This window comes from Morus notabilis, unplaced genomic scaffold, assembly GCF_000414095.1.
Source record: "Morus notabilis unplaced genomic scaffold, ASM41409v2 Scaffold112, whole genome shotgun sequence".
NCBI lineage: Eukaryota > Viridiplantae > Streptophyta > Magnoliopsida > Rosales > Moraceae > Morus > Morus notabilis.
In genome coordinates, this window is record NW_010367100.1 from 515,405 (window position 1) to 521,155 (window position 5,751).

Here is a 5,751-nt window from a genome sequence, read left to right on the forward strand (position 1 = left end):
TAATTTTGTTATATTATATTACATTTTATATATTATATTGATAGATAAAATATTAGTGTTATATATAATATAAGGGTAAGTTTGTCAACATGAAAATATTCATATTCCATTCTAGAGAATTCTTAAAATTACAACCAAACAAATGAATCAATTTTCTTTTCTATTCCATTCCCATTACCATTCTCATTCTCATTCCCATTCCTTCATTGTAACCAAACGCATTCTTTAGGAATTTGAAAGTGAATGGAAGTTAGAATGGAAAGCTTTCTAAGAAAGAGACTTGCGCCATGCTTTGTTAATTACTACCTTGTTTCTTAGGAATGTAGAGGTGTGTAGAGCACCTATTACAAAAGGATGTGGTGTATGGTACAGCCTACGGATCAAAAAGTACTCAAAATTTTATTATTTCATGGTATCTTCTATGGTGTTGACGGTCGAATTTCGTCAACAAAAAATAGGCCGGGTTACCTCTGGGTTTCCCGTTGGATTACCGGCCGGGTATATATATTTTGACGCGTCAAGAAATGGTGAATTATTTGTATGTGAGGATCTATTGAAAGCCCCTAAGATATTAATGACACAAGGGAATTTATAGTGGTTCACTCTATAAATTTCAGAGCTACATCCACTGTAATCTTGTATTTTTTTATCTTTGGGTAAGATACAGTTTACAATGTATTTTCTTAGCTTGCGTTTTTTCCTGAACCCCTTCCTCGTTGGGGGTCCTTCACCTTATATACTGGGGCTTCCTTCGCTCGGGAGGTTTCCCTCACAGCTAGAAGCACTCAAGTGCTCTCCTTTGGTAGGCCCAGACGTAGCCCACTAATTTGCACTGTTCATCCAATTGTTTAGTCTTCTATTACGGCTCTGTGCTTCCCCGTAATACTTCCATGTCCCCTGTGGGGGCAGTCTGACAGCTCGTAATTAATGCTCGCAGACCACCTCCACTTGTGCACGCAACCCGTAATGTCCCTTAAAGGACGTTTCCCTCGTCACCAGTACTTCTTAGCCCAACCGCCTTCTTTGGTGACAATTTCCTGCGGTCGAGAGATCTTCATCCTATTGCGTCGACGGTGCAATTGGTCGGCGCCACAATGGGTTGTCGTCTTGACTTAGACGTCGTCCCAGAGCCTTCACGGAGGACTAAGAGGAGCTCACAAGCGTCGAGGGTTGCTTGCTTGGTGGGGGTTGATCAAGGCCACGTGTCGCGGCATACTTCGCCCATGCGTCTGCCATATTTTCCCACACAACAGCTACCCCCCAGGTCGAGGGCGCCTTTTGGGTGGCCTCGGACTTAGGTTCGGTTGCCTCTCGGTACTTTGGGTGTTGGAAACCGGTCCCGAGCCTCCGTTTGTAATGATGGCCTGGGACCGTCGGATATCCTTCAGGGAACGTAACCGTCGCGTCGATCGATTTCTCATGATAACGTACGACCTTTAATTCAAAAGAACGGATATGGGCCCTTGGATCGTGACCTCTCTGCTTCCCGCCCTATTTTATCACCGTTAGATCTGGGCAGGTTTCCCTGGCCATTGGATCTTTAAGATATTCATCTGACGGTCAGGGTTAAAGACGCCCGTCCCTTTAAATACCTTCTACGAGCTCGAGAGCCATTTTTTCGAAACTTCCATTTTTTTTTTCTTCGTACCTGTTGGACCGCCGCCTTCTCCGACAGACTCCTTACTCTCCAACTTCATGACCGTGCTTTCTGCTTTTAGGCGTACCGCGCGACCGTTCTTTCTTCCGAACTTTCAGACCGTACTTTCTGCCCTTAGGCGTACCGCGTGAGCGCTTCTTCTTCTCCGGTAAGCTTTCTCGCCCCCTGTCTGTTGCTTATATACATAGGCTCCTTCTATCTCTCTGTTTTGATCCCTGTATATATGTTTAAAGAGTGTGCGGGACGTAGAAACTAGGGAAACTTACTTCGTTTCATTTTTTCGCGTCTGAATGCCGTCCCTTTACTGTCTGTGTGCTTCTGGCTTCTGGGTTCTGGGCCTGGATTCCTAGAGCACTCGCCGTTACCATTCTTGTATGAATGGTCGGCGTCATGTCGTGGCATTTTGAGTTGTCGTAGTTTTTAGGGTAGCCGTTCTTTCATCCTCTCGACGTCAGGGTTTTAACTTAGCTCTTTGTCTGTTTAATCACCAGAACAATGGCCCAAAGTTCCCGCCGTTGAGAGGATTCTCCGGTCGTCCGTCCAGACCCCCCCTCTGTGGTGGAGCTTTCCAGCTCTTCATCGTCTTCCAACGTCGATTCCGTGCTGAGAGACGTAAAAGACGTCGAGGCCGGATTCGAAGCCAGATTTGCCCCCATTGATAGCTTTGGTAGCGAGTTTGATAGCTTTGAGCGAGTTTTGGATGAGGCTGTGGAACGAATCCCCTTCACGGGGGGCAATGTAAGCGGGGTGGCTGCTTCGGCGGTGGATGCCCCTCTGGCTGCCACCAGCGGCGAACCAGACAGGCCTTTCTTCACAGCCGATGTTGTGGCGTCAAGGGTCCGGAACAAAGACATCATCCGGGCTGTGAAGGAGGGGTGTATTGACGGGAGGTGGTTTGAATATCTTCTCCCGGACGTGCACTTCAGGACTAGTATGCCGCCGACCGGATAACTTCCGATCTACACTAGAGTTGTCACCGCGAGGATGACCCTTCCTGTCCATCCCTCTGTGAAGGAGTATTGTCATTTTTACGGCATTTCTCCTGCTCAGCTGGCGCCAAATTTTTGGTACTGCTTTGCTGGTGCCTGGATTCTATGGCATCAGCAGTTCGATATGGGCCTCCCCGTTGACGAGTTTCAATTTATGTATAGATTATGCCACGTCGCCAAGTGCGAGGGGTGGTATTTTTTGAGTGGTCACGGGAGGTCCCAGCCCAGACTCGGGAAGCTCATACTGGGCACCCCCTCGTCATCACATGGGTGGAAGCCCATGTTTTTCATGATTCGGGGGCCCTTCAACTTTCACCCCAACGACCGCCTGCCCCGTCGAAGGCAGGTGCAGGTGGCGTTTGGGAATATGGGTAAGTTGCCTTGGCTTTTGGTTATCTGACTTTGATTCCCCCCGTTCTTGCTACTGACATTTCGTTCGCATTCTAGTAAGTCAGGACCGGCCAAAGTTCTCCGGGAAAAACTTGGCGAGGGTCGAAAAGGCTTTTTCTTTTCCGTCAGAGGTTCGTCACATTGATACGCTCCTGACCCAGAAGAACCTTCGCGAAGCTGGTCTGATCCTTGATCTCCCAGACCCTGCTGATTTAGACGTCGTCCGTCAGTACTTCCATCTAAACGATGAATGTATGATTTGCTTTCGACGCCCCCTTTACTGCGACTTGGATTCTTCCAATGCTGCTTGTATTTTGACTTCGTCATTCTCCTGCAGAAATGGTGTCCTTGAGGATCCAACTTCCTGGCGGCCAGTAGTCTGGGCCAAGCCAGCAACCGCCGTCAGAACAACAGCCCCCGCCGAGCCATGCGCCCCAGTCGAAAGGGAAAGAGAAAGCTTCCTCTTCTTCCCGTGCCCCAAAGAACAGGAAGTCTAAGAAACGTCCTTCGGGGTCGAAGGAGGAACTTGTGAGGAAAAAGAGGCGCATGGACAAAGCACCGGTGGCAGAAGCGTGGACGCCGACGGTTCCCGTCCCCGACGTCAAAATTCCCTCGGCGCCGAAGGAGCGCGTGCTCATTCCCGGGGCCAAAATTATGGACCCCAAGTTCCAAGTTTCGGACATATCTGACGCCGAGATCGGGACGATGCTAAAAATTCCTCTTCGTTTCTCCGTTGTCTTTCAGGCTCTCTACGAGTCCTTCCTTGAACCTCATTGGGTCGCTGGCGCCCAATCCTCTTTGGTCGATCGTCAGCGAAAGCAGATTTCCTTCCAAATCCATGTAAGGCTGAATCTCTCTCTTTTTTTTTTTTTTTTTTAACTTCGACTTTTTCAGAGCTTGGTTCTTTCCATTCTCAACCTCCTTGACCTTGTTAAGGTTGAGGAGCGAAAAAATAAGATGGACGAGTTGGAGGCCAAACTTCAGTCCCTCGTTACCGATGCAAAGCAAAAGCTGGAAGACGCCAACGAGAGGATGGACGTGGCCCTGGCCAAGCTGGCGAGTCTGGAAGAAGAGCTTTTAAAGCTAAAAAACGAGATCGCGAGTCTCAAGGAACGGGCGGACTTATCTGACAAAAAGTTGTCCGAGGCAGCTAAGGAGGCGGAGAGGCGTTTTCTTGAGGGGAAGACTGAGGGGAAGAAAGAGGCTGAGGCGGAAGCCGCATTTGTCTTCGACGCCAGGCGTGTCGAGGTTATCGAGGAGTTTAAGGCCTCCCAAGAGCTTATTGATATTCGCACCAGAGACTTTCAATCTGCGGGTCAGCAAATTGTCGACCTGATCAAGAATGAGCGTCCTGAGTGGGACTTGAGCTTTCTCTATAATTCCCCCCCCCCTGCGGGTGACGACAATGCTTTTCCGCCTGGTGACGACGAAGACTCGGGAGCCACCGGCGAGGCCTGAAGGACTTTCACCTGCCTCCTTTTGTTTTGTAATAGAGGATTTTGTTGATCCAGACATCTTTTACTTTATCTGTTTATATATATATATATATATATATATATATTCAAATGACCACAGTTTTAATTTATACCTTGATTCGCACTTGCTGCTTTCTTTTAAGTCTTCATTTTTCCCTCCTTGGAGGATCTAACGTTGATTGTGCCCCTTGGGGTCGTCGTCTTAGGAAATTCCTTGGAATTTCGCTAAGTTCTTCGTCTTTCCTCCTTGGAGGATCTGACACTGATTGTGCCCCTTGGGGTCGTCGTCTTAGGAAATTCCTTGGAATTTCGCTAAGTTCTTTGTCTTTCCTCTTTGGAGGATCTGACGTCGAGCATACCCCTTGGGGTCGTCGTCTTAGGAAATTCCTTGGAATTTCGCTAAGTTCTCCGTCTTTCTTGTTTAACCCGCGGATCCCTGTCCCCCAATGTCTGTTTAATATAACCTCAGTTTTTAAGCAAACATGTTATTAAGGGGTCAATTTTTTTCCTTCTGCAAACATATCAATTTATTTACTTTATAAAGAATGTACAACTGGGATATGCGAGAATTTCATACATTATTGGTAGTACAGCTTCATTTGTTCCGCATTCCACGGGTGTTGGATCTTCTTGCCGTCGAGGCTTTCCAAAACATAGGTTCCGGGACGCAGCATTTTCCTTATGCGGTAGGGCCCTTCCCAAGTTGGGCCCAGTGGACCGGTATTCTTGGGTTTTGTGCTTTGCGTTACCCTTTTTAGTACTAGGTCCCCTGGGATGAACCTCCTCTGTCGAACTTTCTTGTTGTAATATCGCGACGTTCTTTGCTGATAAGCGGCGAGGCGTAGTTGGGAGTCGAGCCTTTTTTCCTCCAACAAGTCGAGCTCTCCGTTCATGCCTTCCGTGTTGTCATCGTCGTTATGGACGATGGTTCTTAGAGTCAGTGTTTCGATTTCTATGGGGAGTACTGCTTCGATGCCATATGCCATGGAGAAAGGTATCTCACCCGTAGTAGTTCGGCTCGTCGTTCTGTATGCCCATAGGACCTTGGGAAGTTCCTCGGCCTATTTCCCTTTCAGATCGTCGAGTTTTTTCTTGAGGGTATACTTTAATATTTTATTGACCGCCTCGACTTGTCCATTAGATTGAGGATGGATTGGTGCCGAAAAATCTTTCCGGATGCCCAGCTCGTCACAGAACCTGCGTGTTGAGGCGTTGTCGAACTGCCTTCCGTTGTCGGATA